This window comes from Trichomycterus rosablanca, chromosome 7 (assembly GCF_030014385.1).
Source record: "Trichomycterus rosablanca isolate fTriRos1 chromosome 7, fTriRos1.hap1, whole genome shotgun sequence".
NCBI lineage: Eukaryota > Metazoa > Chordata > Actinopteri > Siluriformes > Trichomycteridae > Trichomycterus > Trichomycterus rosablanca.
This window is the reverse complement of record NC_085994.1, coordinates 30,508,918-30,535,448: the sequence shown is the minus strand read 5'-3', so window position 1 is coordinate 30,535,448 and position 26,531 is coordinate 30,508,918. Positions and strand designations below refer to the sequence as shown.

Genomic DNA, 26,531 nt, shown 5'->3' with positions numbered 1-26,531 from the left:
ATCCGTTGTACAAAGTCTGCTTAAACAGCTAGCACACACACTCACACAAACACACTCAGATTGGTGGGGTCACTGGAAGGACTGCTGAAAGTGATCCACCTGATGAGCTTAACACAAACAAACACATGTTGGTAGGGCAAACATAGGATACACATCTGCTTCACTTTGCTGAGTGTAGGATTTCAAGCAATGGAGTCCTGCTGTTGTCTGTGTGAGTGGGACGCAGACCACTTACGACATGATTCCAACAGATAAACATTTACAAAGGAACATAAAATACAGTCACAAACAAGCCACAAACACACAAGAACTAGTGAACACTGTACACTGTTGAGAGAAATATAAAGCTTGGGGCTTGTGTGTGTGTGTGTGTGTGTGTGTGTGTGTGTGTGTGTGTGTGTGTGTGTGTGTGTGTGTGTGTGTGTGTGTGTGTGATGAAGACGAAGCAAATGTCGAGACAAATGGTCTGCGGTCCTCAGTAAGCCTGCCAGCATTCCGGCACCTTCACTTAGTCATGTTGGAGCCTGCTTTGTTTCAGAACAGATGTTAATTCTGTCCATCTACTATCATTTCTGTCTCTGGTCCTGAATTACTGATTTGAAATCAAATAATTACGTTTGTAGTTAGTAAAAAACAAAGGACAATACAGTTTAAAACAAATTAATACTGTATATCGAAACTGAACATGTACTAGAAAAAGATTCAGAGCAAAGTAGGAAAAATAATATAATAATAATAATATGGCTTCTTTTTTTCAAACCAATGTAAATAGCAAAAAGAAAAGAAAGAAAGGAATTTTATATAGGTGTACATCACTTTATATTATGGAGCCCCTTCGGGGTCACTAATGAGAAAAAATATGTGAAGAGCAAAATCTGTACCCACGGTTTAGTAATCCATACTCTCAGTTTATAAACTGTACACGCGGATTTGTAAAGTGTACCCACAATTTAGCAGAACTGTACCCACAGATTTGTAAACTGTACCCACTGTGTCACCAAGGTTCGCAAGGGGGTTAAAGCAGACTAATGTTAATAAATATGTTAGCAATAATAAGTATAAATACATGTATCATGAAATATTAGGGTTTTATACATACGTATGTGGCCATGGATGCACTGACATCTTAACCAGCTGTTTATGAGGGTCACAGATTTTAAATCTAAGAATACGATTTGAGGGTACAGTTTACTAATCCGTGGGTACAGTTTATAAACTGAGAATACGGATTACTAAACCGTGGGTACAGATTTCGCTCTTTACATATTTTTTCTCGTTAGTAACCCATAAGGGGCTCCGTAAAATATTGATTCTTAATATAAAAAAAACTTGGCATCTGTGTTTTCTTTTTTAAGTTTAACAAATGCCTGTAGTACTTTCAACCGAAAGAGCTTTTCAGAAGTCCATCTCTAAAACTCATAATGAGCCTGGCTAGGGCGACAAGGGCAAGAAAATGCTCCCTAAATGTTATTAGTAGGAAACTTTGAAAGCATCACATTATATAGCGCCACATACTTCTTGGACAGAATCCCATGAGCCATACACCAACCATAAACAGCTAGCTAGCTAACACAATAATAAATTATAAAAAATGCATCCTATTGTCGCATCTTAATAGATAGCAGAATGGAAACAATTTACCTACTCAAACATGAAAATAAAATGTATATTATTGCTCTTTACATCTTGTCCAGTGTGGGTGGTGCATAAAGAAGAGTTGAAGTAGATAAAAATACATCAAATTTATTGCAACTTAGACAATGTCAAGTCAAAGTTATTTGTATAGTGCTTTTTACAATAGTCATTGTCTCAAAGCAACTTTACAGAATGTCACCAAAATTCCTTTGGAAAGATGGTGTGGGGGATTAGCTTAGCATTAATGGCTGTTAGGGTCACCACAGTCAGGGGCATAGCAGCAAATTCTGGGCCCTGTGCACAAGCAGTGCCCATGGGCCCCCCTCACCCCAGTCCAGACTCCTTCTAGACTCCTCAAGGGCCCTCCCCCGACTTGAGGCCCTGGTAACTCAGTCCCACTTTTCACCCCACTACGACGCCACTGACCACAGTATATTATAATTCATCTTTAAATGTATTATTTATTACTTACTTAGGTAAAAGGATGAATATGTTTATCTCTTGTCATTAAGTAAAGCTTGTGTTTGACCAATCAGCTTCTGTATTCCTAAACATACCCCACACCTCAGCAAGACCCTTTACACAAATTCTTGCAATCTCAGCCTTGTCAGTTCATCATCCTCCACTATTTGTGACTAAAACACAACAGTAACCTCTGTCCTGCTGTGCCCTGTTGAGTTCTCATGAGAGAAGATTTAACCCTCAAATTGCTCTTTCGTGCAGAAAACGCAGACACATGACATCAGCAAATTTCTGCTCCCAACACTCTCCTACGACCTTTCCGATCCACACAGGGGTTGACGGATACCCAGACACACTAATACACAGCGGTACACACAGACACGCTCGACTGCTCCCTCCCTCCCGTAAGTAATCCAGAGCTAACGAGGAAGTGTGGACACAGCTGCGTTTTCCACATGGCTGCTCGGTGCTGACCTACAGGTGTTGAGTGTAACTGCAGAACCAGACGTACTAGATGCTTCAAGATGACAATGGTTTAATATACAGCTACCACAGGTCACAGCGAAATGATCTCAAGTGTGTTAATGTCTTTCTGGGTCATTGATGTCAGGACTTGATATAAGCAAAGGAGGCTTATAGGGGCACTACATTTATATTTATGGCATTTAGCAGATGCTTTTATTTAAAGCAACTTACAATTGTGACAGTAAACAACCTAACTGAAGGTCTGCTTTAAATGCCTTGCTCAAGGGCCCAATGAAAGGTTTCAGCAACATTTTGATTACTAGTCCAGTACCTTAAACACAGAGCTTACACTGCCCTAAAACCTTTAACTTTTACCCTTAACTTTATGTACTGATTGGTGGTACAGTGGTACCTTGTAACTCAACATCCCCTAAACTCAAAATCTTCGAAACTCAACGCCCTTCATTGAGAAATTTGTACCATTTAACTCAACATTTCCCTTAAACTCAACATGCTAGTTTGTTTTTTAAAAAACTATTTATTTCATTTCAAATTAACCATGAACAGTCACTTTGTTCAGTGCTCTGCTTGAGTGGTGCAGTGAAACATCATCAAAGTGCGAATATGAGACGAAACGCATTTGTGTGGAACAAGCGTCAGATTCACTCGGAAAGTTCCTCATGTATTTCTGTTTAGCTGGATTTTCCTCACTGTTTCGGTTTTAAACTTGTGTTACAGCTTGGGGTCCTGAGAAATTGTAAAAATCAGCTTTTTATTTTAGTTTTTATATTATATTTTATATTTTATTTTCAGTGTATAAGTGTCAAAAACAACCCCATTATTTAACATAAGCCTAAAATATATGCAAGTCCATGGGACTATGGAACACATTTGCATATAAATATACTGTACCTAGGTTTTTGACTAAGAACGTACTATAGTGGTTAGCATAAATTTTTATCGACTGCTCAAACAGCTGTGTTTAGAGCCCCAGTGTACACTACAGATGTGGTGGATAGATATTAGGTAAAAACTAAATTCTTCCTTTTAAGATCAGTGATATTGATATTGACGAGGCTAAGCGTTCTTAGCTGAAGCAAACTTTTTTGAAACTTAAAACCAAAACAAATTTGGATTCTTTCTTTGGTGTTCCCATCAAAGCCACAGGCTTAACCACACCCGGGCATTGCATGGCCCCCGGGCCACATCCGGCCTGTTGGGTGTCTCTGACAGGCCCATATGAGGTCAGTGGTAATTAGAAATCAGATGTAAAGCCGCTCAGTTGGTGCAGCGGTAAAAACACACACTAGCACATCTACATCTTATTGAATCTCAGCTGTGCCCTCTGGCTGGGCTGAGCGGCCAAACATTGGCCTGTTGTTCATATAGGGTTGGGGTATTAAGCTGGGTAGGGACTCCTCGTGACTGATGTCAGGGTGTGTCTCTCCATACGCAAGCCTGATTTGCATATATGCACTCGTCTAGTGTGGGTGAAAAAATGCATACGGCTGCTGCCCATGGCATTAGTGGAGAGGAAGCATGACGCAATTGGACCAAAAAGCATTTTTAAATAAAGTTTTACACATCCAGGACTGGAGAAGTCAAGACCAGCTTTGTGATATCTAGAAACAACATCCGACAAGAACAATGGACTAAAAAACCACAAATGAGGTAATTAGACTTTTTGTGTAAAGTTTAAAACCTGCACTTTTTACATTATATATGCAGAGATACATTAATATTGAGCATTAATATAAAGATCAGCCTATTGGTCCGGCCGTCCACAACAGTTCCAGTTTTTCATGTGGCCCTTGCAAAATTTAATTGTGCACCCCTGGGCTAAACCCTCTTTAAAAGCAAAACTTCTATGTGTGCTGATTTGTTAAAATGTGTGTTTGCGTGTGTGTGTGTGTGTGTGTTGGCATCCAATTACTGTCTGTAGTCAGTATGTTACTCTATATACTTTCTCATCGTCTCTTTCCCATCAATCAATGGAAAGGGACACCGGACCCCCACTGACTAGATAATATTTGAAAGGTGGACCATTCTCAGTATTCTCATGACACAAAATTGTAATGACATGGTAAATCATGTGCAGCAGTGTTGTCGGGATTTTTAAACAAATCAGTGTCAATACTAGGAAGAGAATTATGGTCTGATCAAAAATATCAAGCCAACAGCGTCATGTGATCAGAAAGTGTCCATAGATAAAAGATTACTGATGGATTAATACACATTGTACATAAAAAAGAAGACAGATTTAGTCTTGAACTGTACGCCCACAATGAGTTATAATAGGGTATGTGTTACTAATAAAGAAGCCAATTTATTTTCATTTCTTTATGTCATTTCTTTAAGTAGCTGCTATATTTCCTTATTTCCCAAAAGTGTAAAAAAGGAACAATGTTTTAATTTGTATTTAAGGTTTTTTAAGTAGATAAACAGAAAGGGGGTGATAACCAGAGGCCGTTATGATGCCACAATGCATACACTCCTGACCATGAAGGTCAATGACTGCTAATAATGTGTCACCCACTGCCAATCTCCTGCAGCTTGTTGGCATCCCATCACTCTGAAAACATTTTTTTTTTGTCTATGACACAGTCAAAGCCAAATGTCATGTATAATGAAGGATTCTAGTATCAGTGAACCATACTCAGTTAAGTATTAGTCAATAAATAAAGGTAAACTTTCAGTACAATACAATGTTTTGCACATGATTACAGTGGCAAGATTTAAAACAAAATCAAAGCATGGATAAATCTTACTATATCAAAATCTTAAAAGATGGTCTCAGATGATATGTGTACAACAAAACCTATATGACTGGACATTATTAACTTGCGTTTAGACTTCAGCTTTTTTTAGATGGATGGACGGACGGACGGACGGACAAACAGACAGACAGATAGATAGATAAATGGGTGGATATATGGATAGATAGATGGATGGCTGGACAGACACAGATGGATAGATAGACAGATATAAAGATAGATGGATGGATGGATGGATGGAAGAATGGACGGACGGACACACAGAGACAGACAGATAGACAGACAGATAGATAGATAGATAGATAGATAGATAGATAGATAGATAGATAGATAGATAGATGGATGGATGGATGGATGGATGGATGGATGGATGGATGGATGGATGGACGGACGGACGGATAGATGATAGGTAGGTAGGTAGGTGGATAGATGGACGGACGGACGGACGGACGGACGGACGGACAGACAGACAGACAGACAGACAGACAGACAGACAGACAGACAGACAGATAGGTGTAAAGTTAACAAGTACTTAAGCTCTGTTGGACTACCAGTCCCTGATGGCTGTGGCATTATTGGAATTTAAACTAATGATGTTTTGATGACAGGGTGAAACCCTAGACAGCTGCACAACACAGACAACGTACTTTCAGCTCTGTGAAAGTTATTACTTATTCTAGTTATAAGGTTATTTACAAGTGGCTTGTTTCTGCTGTTTATTTAACTTCATGTTTATATTTAATTCATGACCATATAAAGTAATGAATCAAGCAGGTTTAATTTGCTATATGGGGGACACAAAGCTGGGACTAAAATGTAAATGTTTCCTGCTGTTATGATGTAATGTTTCAGGAGGGCTTGGGAACCACTAGAAGTGGTCAGGCAAATGTTTAAAATACATCTTTGCTTGTGTGTGTGTGTGTGTGTGTGTGTGTGTGTGTGTGTGTGTGTGTATAATTAATACCCAGATACCCAGACCCAAATATTAAACATGTTTAGGTTCATTTAATGGTGCTTTAATGTACTAAAATGGATAATTCAATATGTCATTTGCAGAACCTTCAAAGAAAACTCTTGGATGAACAATTATATCTGCAGCACTTCATAAATAAGGACTTTATGTAAAAGAGTAAAAGGAATATGTTAGTCCACTAGGAGTTTGCTAAACGGCATGTTAAGCATAAGGAGAAAAAAATCACTGGTCTAATCAGATGAAAATGGAACTCTCTGGGCTAAAGCACATAGCAAGCACTATGGTGTAAAACAGGCACTGTTCATCACCTGGCTAATACTATACCTTCAGTGAAACATGGTGGTGGCATCATGCTAAAACATGTTTGATATTATGGGTGATAGGAGTGGTCACTCTTACAAAAACAGAAGTGGTGAAAAGCTGAACAGAAAGCACTACACACCTTCATAACCCTGTCAGTCAGATGGTATCATGCCAATTAAACACGATATATCTCTTTCAAAGGGTCCTAAGCTTGTGATCCAATCAACTTCAACAACCACATTCTTAGTGACTAAAGCATAAGCCAAGCAATTAGCGACAGTGTTAGCACATGCAACCCAGCCACAGCTGCCTAGTTTTGCCACCAGCCAAAAACAATGGACCCCTACAACACATAAACACACAGAAAAGTAATGAAGTTTAACATGAATGGCATTTGCTAAGTTCAGGGTCTGATGAGCATCCCCAAATTACAGCATCTTTTCTGTTCTTCCATCCCAAAAAACATCAACCCCTTCCCTTGGTGGAAAGCACATTTCCTCTGACTGGCAGGAACAGCAGTTCCAGCAGAGAGCAGGCCGTGAGGCTGTAGACAGCAGATGGCTGGAGCACATGTATCTGCACCCATCCACCCACTACCATCCATCCGCATTTACTATTCCGCATGCTTCACACTGTATGTTATGTGGCCAAAAGTTTGTTGGGCTATGAGCTTGGTGGACATCTCATATCGCATTATAGTCAGTATACAATAATGCAATATGTAATAACACTTCGATGTAGATCAAATACAGTGTATGTTTAATTTCACTTGATTTGACTTTAAAATGATAGAATATAGCTGCAAGATTTTAATCAAATAAATAAATTATTTATTGGTTATATGATAAGGCAGTGGCGGCTGAGTTTCAGGAATATTAATATCAAGGTCAAAGGTTCCACAAAGTCACACCACTGCTATTGTTGGATACTTGAGCAAAACCTGAAACATTTATCTTCTGTAATCATATACTGTTTTAATTTTAAGTCACTTTGTAAAAAAGAGTCTGCCTAATGTATAAATGTAAATAAATGTGATATAATAACCATAAACTCCTGAGTCAGAGCCAACAAACTACAAACCATAATAAAAATATGACCATTTTAACACTAATGACACTCAGCAGTGACAAAGGCACAGAAAGTAACATAGGACAGTGGACTCTGCTCTACGGGTGGGGGGTTGTAATTTGGACAAAAAGCAGGTCTCACGCTGCACTGGCATAATGCTGATTGGGTAAACAGGAACAAACATGTTGGATTTTGATGCTACTGTCAAACCACAATCACAGGAGTGAAAACATCTAATAGCAGGCATTTAATGCTCTTACCAAAATAACTGGGTAAAGTCTCTACATAATGTATTGTGTTTATTACCCTGCACAAATGACCAGAACTTTAAATTCATGCAAACTGGTGCTATGCTATGCTTTGAACTAGTACCAAAGGTGCCAGTTTTATTGTATAATCGCCTGTTCAATAATTAGATCATTTTGCAGGGTGAAGAAAGCACCACTGATCAACTAGGTAATAGATTTTACTACTAATTAAAATAATTAGTTTCCTAAAACAGACTAACACAAACCATATGTTTGATGTTAAGAGGCTAATTAATTTAATTTAATTTTTTTAATTAAGTGTTGAAATGCCTTTAATTTTTCGTATAATTATCATTAATGAAATATAAAAGCATTTAGTCAATGAAGGGCACACAGGTGGCAAAGCTGTAAATCACGCCAGCCCACTACAGCTGATAGCCAACTAACAGAAGTGCTGTTGGCCGGTCAGATGTCTTGCAACAAAACAGTCTGTGTTGTTTTAGACATACTGTTTTGTAACATATGCTGCAATCTTTTACTGTCTATATTTTCCAGACGGCTGTTGCACTGATAAAACCATTTACCTCTTAGTTTATGCTATCCTATTGATTGCGAATAACAAGGTTATCAATACCTATTGGGAGTTGAGCTCTGTCACATACAAATGGGCCAGTGGTAGCTCAGTGATTAAGCTACTGGAGAAGTATCCAGAAAGACACTGGTTCACCACTGCCAGATTGCCCCTGTAGGGCTAATGAGCAAGGCCCTTAGCCCTTACAAGTTGCTTTGAATAAAAGTGTCTGCTAAATGCAATAAATGTAAATTATTGTTAATAATTCAAATATATACTGTGCTCAGCATAAATGAGTACACCCCAACAGATTTGTCAGAAAACCTTTAGTTTCCTTTCAGAATCACAATTTTCTACTGGATACTATACTGCAAAATACTCCCACAAATGTGGGCCATTGATTGCAAGTAATATTTGTTAATTTGCACACACAAAAACACAATTTTTATTTTAAATTAATTCAAGACCATGTTGCAAAAATGAGTACACCCCCATGAAAGTCTTAGGAGCAAAGCTAAAGTTTAGACTACAAATTTTTAATTAACAAGAATTTTATCACAGATTAGTCTAATTATTCATTAAACAGGTGTCCAGCAGCCAGTTGACTATAAAAAAAGTGTTACTTAACAAAGAAAACCCCTTCCCATTTCATGCTGTCAGCAATGGCACCACATGGAAGAGAAATGTCAAAATATCTGAGAAAAGAAAATAATTTCTTTACACAAGAAAGGTGAAGGCTACAAGAAGATCAACAAGAAGATCAACAAGGCTTTACTTATCAGCCAGAATACTGTAGCAAAAGTGATACAAAACTTTTACAAAGATGAAACTGCAACCATCTCACAGAGACTTCCAGGCCATCCATAGAAGTTTACACCTAAACAGGGGCGTCTTCTGATGAGAAGGGTGAAAGAAAATTGCCATGCATGTTCACTGCAGTTAGCTAAAAAGGTAGAAAGCCAAACTGAGGTGACTGTTTCCCATGACACAATATGGCGTACACTGCAGAAGAATGGCATGCATGGGTGCCGTCCATGAAGAGCGCATCTCCTAAAGCCCATGCACAAAAAAGCTCGCCTACAATTTGCCAGGGCCAATGCCGAAAAAGGTGAAGACTACTGGGACTCTATACTCTGAAGTGATGAGACCAAGATAAATGTTTTTGGAACTGATGGCTTCCAAACTGTATGGCGTCGCAAAGGTGAGGAGTACAAAGAAAAGTGCATGGTGCCTACAGTGAAACATGGTGGTGGCAGTGTCCTTATGTGGGGCTGCATGAGTGCTGCAGGTGTCGGGGAGCTGCATTTCATCTATGGTATCATGAGTTCACAGATGTACTGCTCTATGTTGAAAGAGAAGATGCTACCATCACTACGTGCCCTTGGTTGTCATGCACTTTTCCAACATGACAATGGTCCAAAACACACCTCTAAGGCCACTGTTGCATTTCTGACGAAGAACAAGGTGAAATTGATTCAGTGGCCAAGTATGTCTCCTGATCTGAACCCAATCGAACATCTATGGTGAATTCTAAAGAGACAGGTTGAGCATCACTCTCCATTCAGCATTCAGGCTCTAAAAGAGGTCGTACCTGAAGAATGTTGCAATATGTCGCCAACTTATTTATTCCATGCCTAGAAGACTTAACTCTGTCCTTAAAAATCATGGAGGTCATACAGAATACTAGATGTAGTAGTTTTTGATGTGGGGTGTATTCTTTTTGCATCAACTAATTTGAGTAAAACTGAAGATGTTAAGGTTTAAACAAATGAAACTATGAAACTCTTGTAAAAATTTTGGAAATTGTTCCTGTGTTCAGTGAGATATTGATTAAAATCTTACTTTTCAAAGGGGGTGTACTCATTTATGCTGAGCACTGTATATACAGTGTATCACAAAAGTGAGTACACCCCTCACATTTCTGCAGATATTTAAGTATATCTTTTCATGGGACAACACTGACAAAATGACACTTTGACACAATGAAAAGTAGTCTGTGTGCAGCTTATATAACAGTGTAAATTTATTCCTCCCTCAAAATAACTCAATATACAGCCATTAATGTCTAAACCACCGGCAACAAAAGTGAGTACACCCCTAAGAGACTACACCCCTAAATGTCCAAATTGAGCACTGCTTGTCATTTTCCCTCCAAAATGTCATGTGATTTGTTAGTGTTACTAGGTCTCAGGTGTGCATAGGGAGCAGGTGTGTTCAATTTAGTAGTACAGCTCTCACACTCTCTCATACTGGTCACTGAAAGTTCCAACATGGCACCTCATGGCAAAGAACTCTCTGAGGATCTTAAAAGACGAATTGTTGCGCTACATGAAGATGGCCAAGGCTACAAGAAGATGCCAACACCCTGAAACTGAGCTGCAGCACAGTGGCCAAGATCATCCAGCGTTTTAAAAGAGCAGGGTCCACTCAGAACAGACCTCGCGTTTGTCGTCCAAAGAAGCTGAGTGCACGTGCTCAGCGTCACATCCAACTGCTGTCTTTGAAAGATAGGCGCAGGAGTGCTGTCAGCATTGCTGCAGAGATTGAAAAGGTGGGGGGTCAGCCTGTCAGTGCTCAGACCATACGCCGCACACTACATCAAATTGGTCTGCATGGCTGTCACCCCAGAAGGAAGCCTCTTCTGAAGTCTCTACACAAGAAAGCCCACAAACAGTTTGCTGAAGACATGTCAACAAAGGACATGGATTACTGGAACCATGTCCTATGGTCTGATGAGACCAAGATTAATTTGTTTGGTTCAGATGGTCTCAAGCATGTGTGGCGGCAATCAGGTGAGGAGTACAAAGATAAGTGTGTCATGCCTACAGTCAAGCATGGTGGTGGGAATGCCATGGTCTGGGGCTGCATGAGTGCAGCAGGTGTTGGGGAGTTACATTTCATTGAGGGACACACGATCTCCGATATGTACTGTGAAATACTGAAGCAGAGCATGATCCCCTCCCTCCGGAAACTGGGTCACAGGGCAGTGTTCCAGCATGATAATGACCCCAAACACACCTCTAAGACGACCACTGCTTTATTGAAGAGGCTGAGGGTAAAGGTGATGGACTGGCCAAGCATGTCTCCAGACCTAAACCCATCATTTTTGGGGCATCCTCAAGCGGAAGGTGGAGGAGCGCAAAGTCTCGAATATCCGCCAGCTCCGTGATGTCGTCATGGAGGAGTGGAAAAGCATTCCAGTGGCAACCTGTGAAGCTCTGGTAAACTCCATGCCCAGGAGAGTTAAGGCAGTTCTAAGAAATAATGGTGGCCACACAAAATATTGACACTTCAGGAACTTTCACTAAGGGGTGTACTCACTTTTGTTGCCGGTGGTTTAGACATTAATGGCTGTATATTGAGTTATTTTGAGGGAAGAATAAATTTACACTGTTATATAAGCTGCACACAGACTACTTTTCATTGTGTCAAAGTGTAATTTTGTCAGTGTTGTCCCATGAAAAGATATACTTAAATATCTGCAGAAATGTGAGGGGTGTACTCACTTTTGTGATACACTGTATGTATATATATATATATATATATATATATATATATATATATATATATATATACAGGGGTTGGACAAAATAACTGAAACACCTGTCATTTTAGTGTGGGAGGTTTCATGGCTAAATTGGACCAGTCTGGTGGCCAATCTTCATTAATTGCACATTGCACCAGTAAGAGCAGAGTGTGAAGGTTCAGTTAGCAGGGTAAGAGCACAGTTTTGCTCAAAATATTGTAATGCACACAACATTATGGGTGACATACCAGAGTTCAAAAGAGGACAAATTGTTGGTGCACGTCTTGCTGGCGCATCTGTGACCAAGACAGCAAGTCTTTGTGATGTATCAAGAGCCACGGTATCCAGGGTAATGTCAGCATACCACCAAGAAGGACAAACCACATCCAACAGGATTAACTGTGGACGCAAGAGGAAGCTGTCTGAAAGGGATGTTCGGGTGCTAACCCGGATTGTATCCAAAAAACATAAAACCACGGCTGCCCAAATCACGGCAGAATTAAATGTGCACCTCAACTCTCCTGTTTCCACCAGAACTGTCCGTCGGGAGCTCCACAGGGTCAATATACACGGCCGGGCTGCTATAGCCAAACCTTTGGTCACTCGTGCCAATGCCAAACGTCGGTTTCAATGGTGCAAGGAGCGCAAATCTTGGGCTGTGGACAATGTGAAACATGTATTGTTCTCTGATGAGTCCACCTTTACTGTTTTCCCCACATCCGGGAGAGTTACGGTGTGGAGAAGCCCCAAAGAAGCGTACCACCCAGACTGTTGCATGCCCAGAGTGAAGCATGGGGGTGGATCAGTGATGGTTTGGGCTGCCATATCATGGCATTCCCTTGGCCCAATACTTGTGCTAGATGGGCGCGTCACTGCCAAGGACTACCGAACCATTCTGGAGGACCATGTGCATCCAATGGCGGTGCCGTGTATCAGGATGACAATGCACCAATACACACAGCAAGACTGGTGAAAGATTGGTTTGATGAACATGAAAGTGAAGTTGAACATCTCCCATGGCCTGCACAGTCACCAGATCTAAATATTATTGAGCCACTTTGGGGTGTTTTGGAGAAGCGAGTCAGGAAACGTTTTCCTCCACCAGCATCACGTAGTGACCTGGCCACTATCCTGCAAGAAGAATGGCTTAAAATCCCTCTGACCACTGTGCAGGACTTGTATATGTCATATACAGGGGTTGGACAAAATAACTGAAACACCTGGTTTTAGACCACAATAATTTATTAGTATGGTGTAGGGCCTCCTTTTGCGGCCAATACAGCGTCAATTCGTCTTGGAAATGACATATACAAGTCCTGCACAGTGGTCAGAGGGATTTTAAGCCATTCTTCTTGCAGGATAGTGGCCAGGTCACTACGTGATGCTGGTGGAGGAAAACGTTTCCTGATTCGCTTCTCCAAAACACCCCAAAGTGGCTCAATAATATTTAGATCTGGTGACTGTGCAGGCCATGGGAGATGTTCAACTTCACTTTCATGTTCATCAAACCAATCTTTCACCAGTCTTGCTGTGTGTATTGGTGCATTGTCATCCTGATACACGGCACCGCCATTGGATGCACATGGTCCTCCAGAATGGTTCGGTAGTCCTTGGCAGTGACGCGCCCATCTAGCACAAGTATTGGGCCAAGGGAATGCCATGATATGGCAGCCCAAACCATCACTGATCCACCCCGATGCTTCACTCTGGGCATGCAACAGTCTGGGTGGTACGCTTCTTTGGGGCTTCTCCACACCGTAACTCTCCCGGATGTGGGGAAAACAGTAAAGGTGGACTCATCAGAGAACAATACATGTTTCACATTGTCCACAGCCCAAGATTTGCGCTCCTTGCACCATTGAAACCGACGTTTGGCATTGGCACGAGTGACCAAAGGTTTGGCTATAGCAGCCCGGCCGTGTATATTGACCCTGTGGAGCTCCCGACGGACAGTTCTGGTGGAAACAGGAGAGTTGAGGTGCACATTTAATTCTGCCGTGATTTGGGCAGCCGTGGTTTTATGTTTTTTGGATACAATCCGGGTTAGCACCCGAACATCCCTTTCAGACAGCTTCCTCTTGCATCCACAGTTAATCCTGTTGGATGTGGTTTGTCCTTCTTGGTGGTATGCTGACATTACCCTGGATACCGTGGCTCTTGATACATCACAAAGACTTGCTGTCTTGGTCACAGATGCGCCAGCAAGACGTGCACCAACAATTTGTCCTCTTTTGAACTCTGGTATGTCACCCATAATGTTGTGTGCATTGCAATATTTTGAGCAAAACTGTGCTCTTACCCTGCTAATTGAACCTTCACACTCTGCTCTTACTGGTGCAATGTGCAATTAATGAAGATTGGCCACCAGACTGGTCCAATTTAGCCATGAAACCTCCCACACTAAAATGACAGGTGTTTCAGTTATTTTGTCCAACCCCTGTATATATATTGTATATATATACTGTATATATATATATATATATATATATATATATACATACACACACACACATCAGAACAAACTTAAATATGTCACTTTTTTTGGCAAATTGTAGTGCACAATTTCTATTTAACATGCAAATCAGAATTTTCATGTTTTACCACTGCTTTACCCTTGTCAGGGTCACTATTTTCCCAGAATTACTAAGCCAATGCAGTTACAGACCCTGGACAGGACACCAATCCATTACAAATTAACAGTAATTATTAAATCAAATATGCAATAGCTTGTTTACCAAAACATGGAATTTGACCAGGGGTGTTTTCTTTAAATATGTGAACATGTCAAAAAAACACGGATAAGATATTGTATACTACAATTAGAAAAAGACAAAGGAGGTATGGCACTCCCTAATTTAAAAGACTATTACCATGCAGCACAGCTCAGACCAATAGTCAAGTGGTGTGATGAGGACTATAGTGCAAAGTGGAAAGATATTGAGAGAGTGGTGACAGACATTCCAACCCAGGTACTGATTGGCAATGCTAAACTAAAGATGTCACTACAAGACTCGATTGATCCAATAACTTTGCACACATTGAATATCTGGTTTGATCTTGTCAAACACCACAAATTAGAAAAAGATTTAAAATTGTTGAGTTGGTTTGCATATGATGACAGATTTAAGCCAGGCTTAAATGACCACAACTTTAGAAACTGGGGTAGAAAAGGGCTTACAGCTATGTGCACTTTGATAGAGAATGGGAACGTAAAGAACTTCCAGGAACTAAAAACACGGTATGGATTGAAAAATGGAGACCATTTTAGATACCTGCAGCTAAGGGATTATTTTACTAAGGAAATACAAACAGTGAAAACCTTGAATGGTATAATTGATGTGATGACCCAGACATACAGTGGAACTAAACTCAAGGCAGTCTCAGTGCTGTACCGAAGTCTAGGACACTCAGAAGCTGCCTCTACTCTGTACATAAAGGAGAAGTGGGAGAGGGAATTGAACATTAACATTACTCTGGATGAATGGCACGATATGTGTGAGACACAACACACAACTACAAACTCGAGAAAATGGAGGGAATTCGGATGAACAAACCTGACCCGTTACTTTATCACACCTAAATTAAAGAGTAAACAAACTGGTTCACAACATACATGTTGGCGCTTATGCGGAGAGAGAGAAGCAAACCATGCACACATCTTTTGGGAATGTCATAAACTTAACACATTCTGGGGAAATGTAAATAACATGATGAAAGACATTCTAGGATATGTAATACCCAGGGAATGTAAAGTTATGTATCTTGGAAATTTAAATGATTATGTCTCAGAAAAAGATAGATACTTGACCAAAATATTATTGATCACATGTAAAAAAGCAATAACAAGAAACTGGTGCAAAACTGAACCTCCCACTATAACCCAGTGGCTAAAGATCATAAGAGCGGTCTATACTACGGAGAAAATGACCTATCGACTGAGAGAAAATGTCTTTGTGAATAAATGGGAAAAATGGACACAATATGACACAGTGAATGATGCTTAGGGATTGACTGATTTACCTCTATGTATTTGTATTTTGATAAATGATACCTGTAACCATGACTGATATGTTTTTGTTTTTCAATTTCTGTTTGCCACATATGTTCTTTAAGTGTGTATGTATGTAAGTAAAAATTTCAATAAAAATGTGAGTTTCAAAAATAAAAATATGTGAACATGTCTAGTTTCCCCCTACTTGACCATCACTACCATTGGGTTTGTTTTTATTCTCATAATACACCACTGATTGCTGATCTGGGGTCAGATTTCATTTTAATCTATTGGTGGTTCCCACTACATTATCCCTGGAGTTCTAAGGTAGTTAGGTAAAAAAAGCTGTGTTGAAGCATCTTACATTAAACAGATTTTAATTGGGTTACTTTATATAGAGATTTTTTGTTTAATTAACGTACATTTTATAAACATATGTTAATCACAGAATTCAAAATTTGACACAGATATGACTGGCTATGTCTGAGGGTGGATGGACTAAGAACTGCAATGGATTGGCGGCCTGTGCCGGATATTCCTGCCATGCGCCCAGTGTTTTCCAGTGTAACCAACGCCAGAATGACTCTGACCAAGATAAAGCAGTTGATCAAAATGAAATGATACATTTCTTTACAATAATGGACAATCACAGGTGCATCCGATTTCCCTTTTTTTCCAAAAGTTGCTACAATGAAAAGATGCCATTGTTAATTTGATTTTTTCCATATAATTGTGCTATTATCAATATTTTTATAATTATTTTTATTATTAAAGCTTTTATTCCAAACACAAAGTAATTACATTGATAATACCACAATTACTGCTGTTAAACACAACATTGTTTGATTTAGTTAACTAAGTGTAGTATTGTTATCACACAATTTACTTTATCCTTTTCAGGGTCACGTTGGGTCCAATTTACTGGTCAAAAAGTAGGAAACACCCCAGGTCACCAGTCCATCAAAGGGCAATTACACACACACAGACACACATTTTCATTTCAGTAGCTACAATTAACCTGACTGCATTATAACCCTACGTACTGTCAAAGAGTTTATATTAATCAGTTCACCTCCCCAACAAGGGCAACTTTTTGTGGCTTCCAAACTGCTTTATGTTGATAACTTTTACGAGGCATAAACAATATATTTTAACTAAGCCAAACTTCAATGCAGTTTATCAGGGTTTATGCAAAAACCTCAGAATCTATCTATGTTATAAAAGGATTTAAGAGGATTCTGGGTTAAATGAGGAAATAACCTAATTATGATGTTAAACAAACTCCAAGACTCATAAAGGGCCTGGTGATTAGCTGAGTCTGATGTATTTCAGAAGAGAAAAAATGTTGAACAAGCAGAGCATGGATACTCCAGGACCAGGGTTGGAAACTAGTGACATACCTGATCATAACACGGATCTTAGATCACGTTTGACACACATGAACCGTGATTCCACCTCTTAACATAATCAAACTCCTCCTGTTAAGCTTTCAGACTTACAAACTTGCTTTCTTTACTCTCTTATTTCTAGACACACCTGCTTCCTCTTTGTGTAGTTTTGGATTATTAGGAGTCATCTAAAGTCAGGTGATTGTTCGCATGTATCACCCACATTAGGAATAAACATCAGCAACTGCATGCACATCTGGTGGGCACATGCCACCCACGATTTCTCTTTTTTCTCTGCAGGGCTTAGGAAGATGGGAACAACACCAAATGCACCAACAAGATACAGCCAACCACAGAACACAAGAATCCCACTTGAAAGCACTGCTTTTTTCGGTGTCCCAGCTGAAAGAGCCACAATGTTTAGTAACACATTAAATATATAAAACATGCATGCAGGCTTATGTGAAGGTTTTACAGCAGATGTGAATGCACCTTCTTCCACACCAGAAACACACCTTGGATGCAGCCTGGTTCTAAAAACATGTGCTTTTCTTTGATGTGCAATGCCATGAAAAATCATTTACACCTTGGCCTATTTTTAGATTTCATTGGCCCAGATTCTACATTTCTAAAACGTTTCTAAAACATGTTTACGTTACAAACAACATTACAAACATGTTAAAAGTATTTACACCCCTTCCAAATGTAAGACCAGCCTTACTTTTTATGCAATGTATTACCTTTCCAAGTTACTCAATATGGTAAAAATGACTACCTGTGTGTAAGAAATATGTGGTATTTAACTAGACAAAGTGCTAAACTAAAGGACTGTCCTCTTTTTTAGATTTTAGGTATATTTTTAGGTAGACATGGTTCTCATTTTTGGTTTACCAAAGTGCACTTTAAGTGCACTTTTTAACAATTAAATTGATACAAATCCAGGTTGTGACAGTCATTTATGTGAAAATATTAAAATAAATAATTAAGTATTGCATGATATTGCATGATATGCACGAAACAATGTCCTACTGGGGACAGTTCGATGTCCCTGCTGGAAGATTTAGAACTCTATGTGAATTGATGCTGTGTTCAAAGGTCTCGAGAGCAAACAGAAGCTGCTTCGAATCAGAGTTTGATATACAGCAGCTCCAGTGCCTGTTTTATAGACGCCTGATGAGGATTTACGGTCCATTCCTCCTTTGATCTCCATGCTGCGCTCAGAACATTACGGCGGTGAATTCAGTCAGGTATAGAGGGGAAAAGCCATAAACAGAAAATGCACCAAACATGGAACATGAAAACATTTGGAAAATAGGAAGTTAGCAGGTGGGGGGGTTGTCAAGGACAGCAGTATAATCGTATATCTAGAGGAGCTAGAGCTAATCTTGAAAGAATATGCTATATTTTAAAATAAATATTATGGAACAGAACATCAAAAGAAAGAATGATCAAAAGAAGGCCTGCGGGAATCAGAAGTAAGAGAATGGGACTAAATGAATAAAGGAGGATCTGGTAGGTGGCTGAAGCTACATTGGGATGCACAGCAGGTATAAAACTGAGAGAATGGGTTCATTTTAAAGTAAAACAACACCCAGCTGATATCATACAGATGCAAATCCAAGCCCAATTTGAATATATAAAGCCAGAGGGCAGGATTTTGCTGGTGTGTATGCAATGGGGCTGGGGAAGTGGGTGAATTAAACAAGCTTGACTCTGATCACTGAGTAAATTTACATTTAGAAAATCATCTGATAACTGCAAGAACATAGATTTGGAAACAACTCTATCACCAGGTTTTAGCAAATCAGGTAATGATAAAGCTTTAGAATTATGAGAATCGGACAGTTATCAGATTTATGTCTGTAGGTCTCTGCAAGCAGTGAAGCTCCAGGTTTTAATAGATTTTCCAACAGTATTATGGTAGCATCACTATAACATTAATACTTGCCTCAATAAACAGCCAGTCTGCTCAGAAATGTGCTACTGTGTTGATCAGTTATCAAAAAATACTAAAAATGTATTAATGTATTGACATAAACATTGGGTTGCTGTCGTTCTGCCTCTCACATACATTCGCTCAGGTTTGTTGACTACAGGAATGCTGGGCACTGATGTCCCAAAAGCCCTCATATCTTCTTGTTCTCTCTTTTATTTACGTTTTTTATTAAAAGGTTTGCAAGAGTGTCAAGCTACCTTCTGCACAACTAGAAGTGTCATGGAAATCTACAGTAACTGCACTCCTAATGTCCAGCAACTTACCATTAGACCATCGGAGACTGAAGTGAATGATGATTCTAGCATTTTCATTGTGCGTTTTATTTACATTTATTTTTCTACTTAATTTCCATTTGATTTACTTAGTATTTGTTTATTTAAAGTTTATTTTAAGTTTAATTCCTTCAAATAACCTTTAAAGGGTGGAGGTTCCTTGTGTGGTCTAAATGGTTATTTTTGGTTACTCTTAAAGTGTTTTCTATTAACAGAGTTTTACATTGCTACTGGGCTACAGTCAGTATTTGTACACCAACAAAGTAATAAGTTTTCAAAAGTGCATACTACTGTACACAGTATAAACTGCCACTGGTGGTGTACTGATGAAACACACCCTAGTAGTATAAGATGTAGGACACAGTTTTAGGATTAGGGATAAATATGTAAAGTGACTCTTGTTATGATTTGACCAACATAAACAAGGACTATTAGTGATGAACATAAAAGGTGAGAAAATTAAAGTGTTCTGATGTTAATTAGCACCAATCAGCTAAAATGTTAAAAGTTTTGACTGTAGCACATTGCTACTGGACTAGCTAATACAGACATCACTAAATGTGCATGTAAACTTGTAGACTTAATTAGTGATTTGCTTTTATTTTGCAGTTACTAGACTATGGTGTAAATATAAACTCATTCATGATCTTTACTCTATCCTGCAATTCTCTCAATAATAATGAGAAAAGTTCTATTTAGAAGCATCTTAATATTCCCATGATGTAATCAGGATTAAGCAGTTACTTCAGACATCTGAAGAAAGCAATTATAAAATACAGTCTGTCCTACAGGTGTTTGTACAGTAGTTTTTCATGCTCTGACAGATCCGTCTCAGACTTGGTGATTCCTAGATGACTCAAATCAGGTGTTCAATAAAGAAAGTTTGGTTCCAAGACTGGAACAATGAACCAATTGTTCAGAGAAACAGACTGCATTGTGCCACTTCAGCAGACGAGGATAAAGTCATAGTTAAAACCAGTGTGGTAAATTACATCACCTTTTAAACAGGAAGCAAATGTACAGCTAGTAAATGATGTAATGCCACAACAGTATGCAAATACCTAGATTAACCTGTGCTTCCCTGTAATGTCTGAGTAATCAGTGGTTATTCTCCATTAAATAAGAATATGGGCAAAAAAGCATAATATGTAGACACATTAGAATATTGTATTACAGTCATTGATGGGTAAGACAGATATGCTGTCCCATCCACTCAGAAATGAAGGCTGATTTTGCTTTTTTAAATTGCTCTTGCTGTCAAACCTGGAGCCCTGACTAACTATGATTTAGTGCTATAATAATATTATTCAACTGTAGCTCATCCCTAATGGTCACAGCATATGGCAGATGATACATATATTATAGATGCCAAGTAGAATTGTTTCAAGAAAAACATCACACCAAGCTATACAAGACTCTATTGATCAGGTTGCACAACAGACCTATTGACAGGGTATGAACTGTGACAAACTGACACAACCCAAACTGATTACAAATGATGTACATGCTCAGCAGCATCAGCAAAAACCAACACAAGGTCTCTTAAAGCTGATTTAAAGCATGCCATATTAATAAAGTGCAGACTTCACAGCAATTGCTTACGAGGAATTTCATTCTGCTTGTGTTATAAAGAATATATAGTTGGTTAATAACTCATACAGATGGTTAGTTATGTTTGCTATGTATAGGGGCTTTATCACATAGGAACAGCTGATTATGATGAGAATGGCACCCATGCGTGCCTGTTTGTATACAGCTGGCCTTGGTATCTGCAATACATTTAAAAAGGCATATAGAGAACTACAAGAAGCAGGCAGAGACGACCCAGGGTCATAGGGTTGACTAAAAAAGCAAATAAATCCTCCCAAATTACCCAAGATAAATCTCAGCCCAGTCTGAGAATCTATATGAGGAAGTTTGGAGTGTTGTTGAATAAAAGGGTCACGTGCAGAATCTCAAAACTAATAATCTATTCATTAACCTGGTAACAAGACAAAACCACATCAAACTTTCCTTTACAATGTGTGAGCAGGTTTGGAAGGGTGCCACAATAAAAAGCCTGGTTTCTAGGTAGCTCTCCAAACACTTCAATAATCTCCTTCCTGCTAGGCAACAATGCAACCCTCTTAACAACTGGACTGTCCGAGCAAACATACTATGAAAGAGTCATAATTTTTCTTAACTGCAATTCAATATTGTCTTTTCCACACTGGGAGCCTTAAAATAAAAGATCAGCTCTAACTCAGCATGTAGGACAAGACGCTCCAACTAAAACAAAAAAGAACAGTCCAACCATAAAGTGAAAAAAAGGAAACCTCATGATGGGGTCACTTGAACAACGAGTGCATTTTCATGTACATAATATACACTGATCAGCCATAACATTAAACCACCTCGTTTCTACACTCACTGTCCATTTTATCAGCTCCACTTACCATATAGAAGCACTTTGTAGTTCTACAATTACTGACTGTAGTCAATCTGTTTCTCTACATGATTTTTTAGCCTGCTTTTACCCTGTTCTTCAATGGTCAGGACCCCCACAACACCATTTACATTAAATTTTTTTTTTACATTTTTGGCATTTAGCAGACGCTTTTATCCAAAGCGACTTACAGTACTGTGACAGTATACAGTCTAAGCAATTGAGGGTTAAGGGCCTTGCTCAAGGGCCCAACAGTGGCAACCTGGCAGTGGTGGGGCTTGAACCGGCAACCTTCTGAATACTAGTCCAGCACCTTAACCACTAAGCTACAACTGCCCTATAATACCACCACAGAGCAGGTATTATTTAGGTGGTGGATGATTCTCAGCACTATAGTGACACTGACATGGTCGTGGTGTGTTAGTGTGTGTTGTGCTGGTATGAGTGGATCAGACACAGCAGCGTTGCTGGAGTTTTTAAAATACCGTGTCCATTCACTGTCTACTCTATTAGACACTCCTACCGAGTTGGTCCACCTTGCAGATGTAAAGTCAGAGACATTCGCTCATCTATTGGTGCCGTTTGAGTCATCTTTGAGACCTTCATTAGTGGTCACAGGACGCTGCCCACGAGGCACTGTTGGCTTGGTGGACTATTCTCAGTCCAGCAGTGACAGTAAGGTGTTTAAAAACTCCAGCAGCGCTGCTGTGTCTTATCCACTCATGCCAGCACAACACACACTAACACACCACCACCATGTCAGTGTCACTGCAGTGCTGAGAATGATCCACCACCCAAATAATACCTACTCTGTAGTGGTCCTGTGGGGGTACTGACCATTAAAGACCAGCATGAAAGGGGGCTAACAAAGCATGCAGAGAAACAGATGGACTACAGTCAGTAATTGTAGAACTACAAAGTGCTTCTTTATGGTAAGTGGAGCTGATAAAATGGACAGCGAGTGTAGAAACAAGGAGGTGGTTTTAATGTTATGCTTAATCGGTGCATGTCTCAGTGTCTTAGGATTGTAATGATTTCTTCAGTTTCTATGATTGAATGATTAGAACACATGCTTATTTCCTAAAAAAAAAATCCTCAGTGTTATTGTGGGTTTTCTAAAAACCTGCTACATTAAAAATACCTGCAGCAGTCTAGGTATTTCTACAATGCCACCTAAAGCTATTGACTTATTTGTGTCTTTATAAATGAGACTAATTTGACTGTACCAATTAGAAAGTAAAAAAAACAACAACAGTTCCCTCCTTCCAAGGTCAGAAGTATAACCCAGACTGTGACCTTATGCTTTGTCTAGATAGTGAAATGTTATCCAAGAACAACAAAAACATGGATTAGAAGCTGTTGGAACATGCTTGCCACTGCTGTCAATCAAGTGACACATGCTTCACAGTCAAGTAAGCTTGACATTCGGCTTCTGTGATTAGCAACAAACTTTACTCAAGCTTTAAGGTGCCGGTTTTAGAGCCAGGGCTCCTTTGCTAAACAAAAGCTCGCTTGAATGTAAACACTGTCACCTATGTTCCAGCAGCCAAAGATGTGATCTCTCCAGAAGTTTATCAGCTGCTCAGTAATCACATAGATGACAATCTCAAAATCAAACGTGTGCTTGATAAAGAGTGGTTTCAAGTTTCTTGCTGCCTGAGCAAACTCAGCTGAGCTTTGTGTGAAAAGCATCACCCCTAATACTCAAAGCAAACAGTCTAATCAGGGCAAATGGGACAGCAAAGCAACTGGTGAACTTTAGTCTGTTTGTGTCGTGTGAGCTTCTTTTCTACATTAATACATTTTGCTACATAATATTGATAATAATACCTTAACATTTGATCATGTACTGCTACAATTACCCAAATGGAATATTATCAACAGGCAATTATTCTGACATGCTTTTCTGTACTAAAAAGAGTGCCTAGCAGTGCACATACTCATTGGTTAACTGCTACAACTATTGCAGAAATCAAAACTGGTCCGTCAGGAGTAATCAAGAATGCCAGTAAGCAAGGTCAGTTACTGAGGAAACAATCTGTATTGTATTGGTACGATGTGCACAGAGAGACCTAAATTCTAATCTGTTACAGTCACAGAGTAATGGACTTTTCTCATTTGACACTATTAACATCTTTAAAGCGTAGAGATGTTAACAAGTTAATGTTAAAAAAGCAAGGTCAGTTACTGAGAAAACAATCTGTAACGTATTGCTACAATGCACACAGTGAGACCTAAATTCAAATCGGTTACATCGTCACAGATCGACAGACTTTTTTCATTGGCCACTGTCAACATCTTAAACGCATAGAGATGTTAACAAGCTAATGTTAAATAAATGCCACTTTTACAATGGCAGCTTTGTTCCTTTAGGAGTCTTTTGTTCCAAAAATCAGTTTTCAAGCCCAGGTGCAATCTAGTGAACCAATATTTAGTCAACTTCAAAATGAGGGTCTGGGGTTCATATCAGGTAAGCTTTTGAAATAAGTGGCCAAAAAAGGAAAAAGACGCACCAAGTGAATGTTCAATACATTGATTAAAACTAGTAAAATTAGTAAGAACTTCCCATTTACTATTCAACCAAGATTTCGTTTTTCTTGAAGGGTCTGTGTATCAGCAAATGTTTTGTAATCTAACTGCATTTAATAAATATTTACAGCTTAAACTGCATCACTTTTCTTAAAACTAATATTTAAGTATTTTAACCTAATTTCTTTCCACTGTCTGTACTTAAAATGGCAACTTCTACTTTCCATTAATATAATACACATTAAAATAAAGGATAAAACACATTAAAATGTCTAACCAAAGCTGTTCTTATGTAGTTTTATTGAATTTCTGAACACACTAACAACACTGTAGTAGGTAATTCCTGGCAACCTGGCCACAATCAAACACTAAATTACACTGTAACACCACTAGCCCCTCTGGGCTGCAAATAGGGAAGGAGGAGGGAGGATCTAGTGCAGATGTATCCGCAGCTTTGTGGCTGGACAAACAGAACTGAGTGTCATAAAAGTGCTGTGCTGTTTTGTACACCAGAACCTACAAGCAAGATCAAGGCCAGATAAAGACTGCTGGCATCTCCTTGGCGATAAGGAATAAAAAGTCGATCCGAACAACTTTGGTTTTCATTTCTAGTGGGAATTTGAAACAAAGAAGCATTATTCAATGCAGGGAGTACAGTTCCGACAAACCTATTTCGTGACAGAACGGGTCACAGAGAACCTGACACATCAAGAGTGTCAGCTGGTATTCGTTAATGGCTGATAAAAAGGTCTGAGTAATTGAGTGCTGTGAAATGAACTGTAACTCCTGTCCAGTGAGTCAGTTTGTAGAGGTTGAAATACAGGAGACAAGTGAAATGGAAAAACTTACAATGCCCTAGGGTGTTGGGCTACCACAAGTCTTTCAAGCACCAAAGTTCTTCTCTTGAAGTCATATTTAAGAGATGCATTCAAGGGGACCCTTTATAACCTCTCATCCGCATTAAACTGGGTTGAGGTCTGTGGACATTTAAGGTCATGGCTGGTGATTTACATCATTTTATACTCAAACCAAATCAAACCAAATACCCTTTGTGTTCTGTGGTTGGGGAGCTGTCATGCTAAAAAGACCACTTCCATCAGGATAGAAATAGTGATCCAGTGATCAGTAACAATAACTTTGTATTGACTAGCAGCAACTCTTCAAGGGACAGGCAGAAAACAACGTATTCAGATGTTATTAATTTTGTTTTTAATTAATACTGAAATCATACTATAAAAACATTTTTATAAGAAAGTTTTTACTATCAGATTTGTTTAAAGACAATTTGCAAACACAAAGACCTAAAAGCTGCAGTCTGTAACCCTAAATGTAATTGTATTTTTTTTATTTGACACCATTCTGTAATTTAGTGCTGTGCATGTTCAGCATTCAATTTTTAATACTGAATGATCCATGCAACTACTTCACTTTTACCACTTTTACTTTGTGCCACATGTTTATAATGCAAATACAAGGAAAGTAGTTTATGTCAAGGTAGAATTAACATGCAACTAAAATCCAGATCATAAATAAAACAATGCACCAGTGTTCCTTTCCTATAGTTACTTTGTCAGTACATCTCAGAGAGATCTTACCTTTGCACTACATCTAGACTGGCAGTCCTTCAGTCCTGATCCTTAGTTTAAAGAGTTCAATAGAGCTGCTCTGCACACCGACTGCTGTAGCGTGTCCTTTAAATGCATCAGTTCCTTTAAATTTTTCAGATCAGGTAACTCAGCAAAACGCATCACTCAGTTCGTTACTACAGCCTTGATTCGCATGTCCCAAACCACTTATTATGCAAATAAATGAAATCACTGAATTTTAAACACATCTGGAAATCAGCGATGGCAACACATGCAGCACTACTATGTAGTAACAGTAATGAGACATTCTGCTTCACTA

The 26,531-nt window shown here is 39.1% G+C and overlaps 1 protein-coding gene across 1 annotated transcript in view; it reads right to left on the bottom strand.

Moving 5' to 3' along the window:
- The window catches only part of ccdc120a (coiled-coil domain containing 120a), a 53,438-nt gene extending 27,119 nt beyond the window's left edge, over positions 1 to 26,319 (bottom strand). The window contains exon 1 of the mRNA XM_062998577.1: positions 26,222 to 26,319. The gene's annotated coding sequence lies outside the window, so the exon portion shown is untranslated. The remainder of the gene's footprint in view (positions 1 to 26,221) is intronic.
- Positions 26,320 to 26,531: the final 212 nt, after the last annotated feature.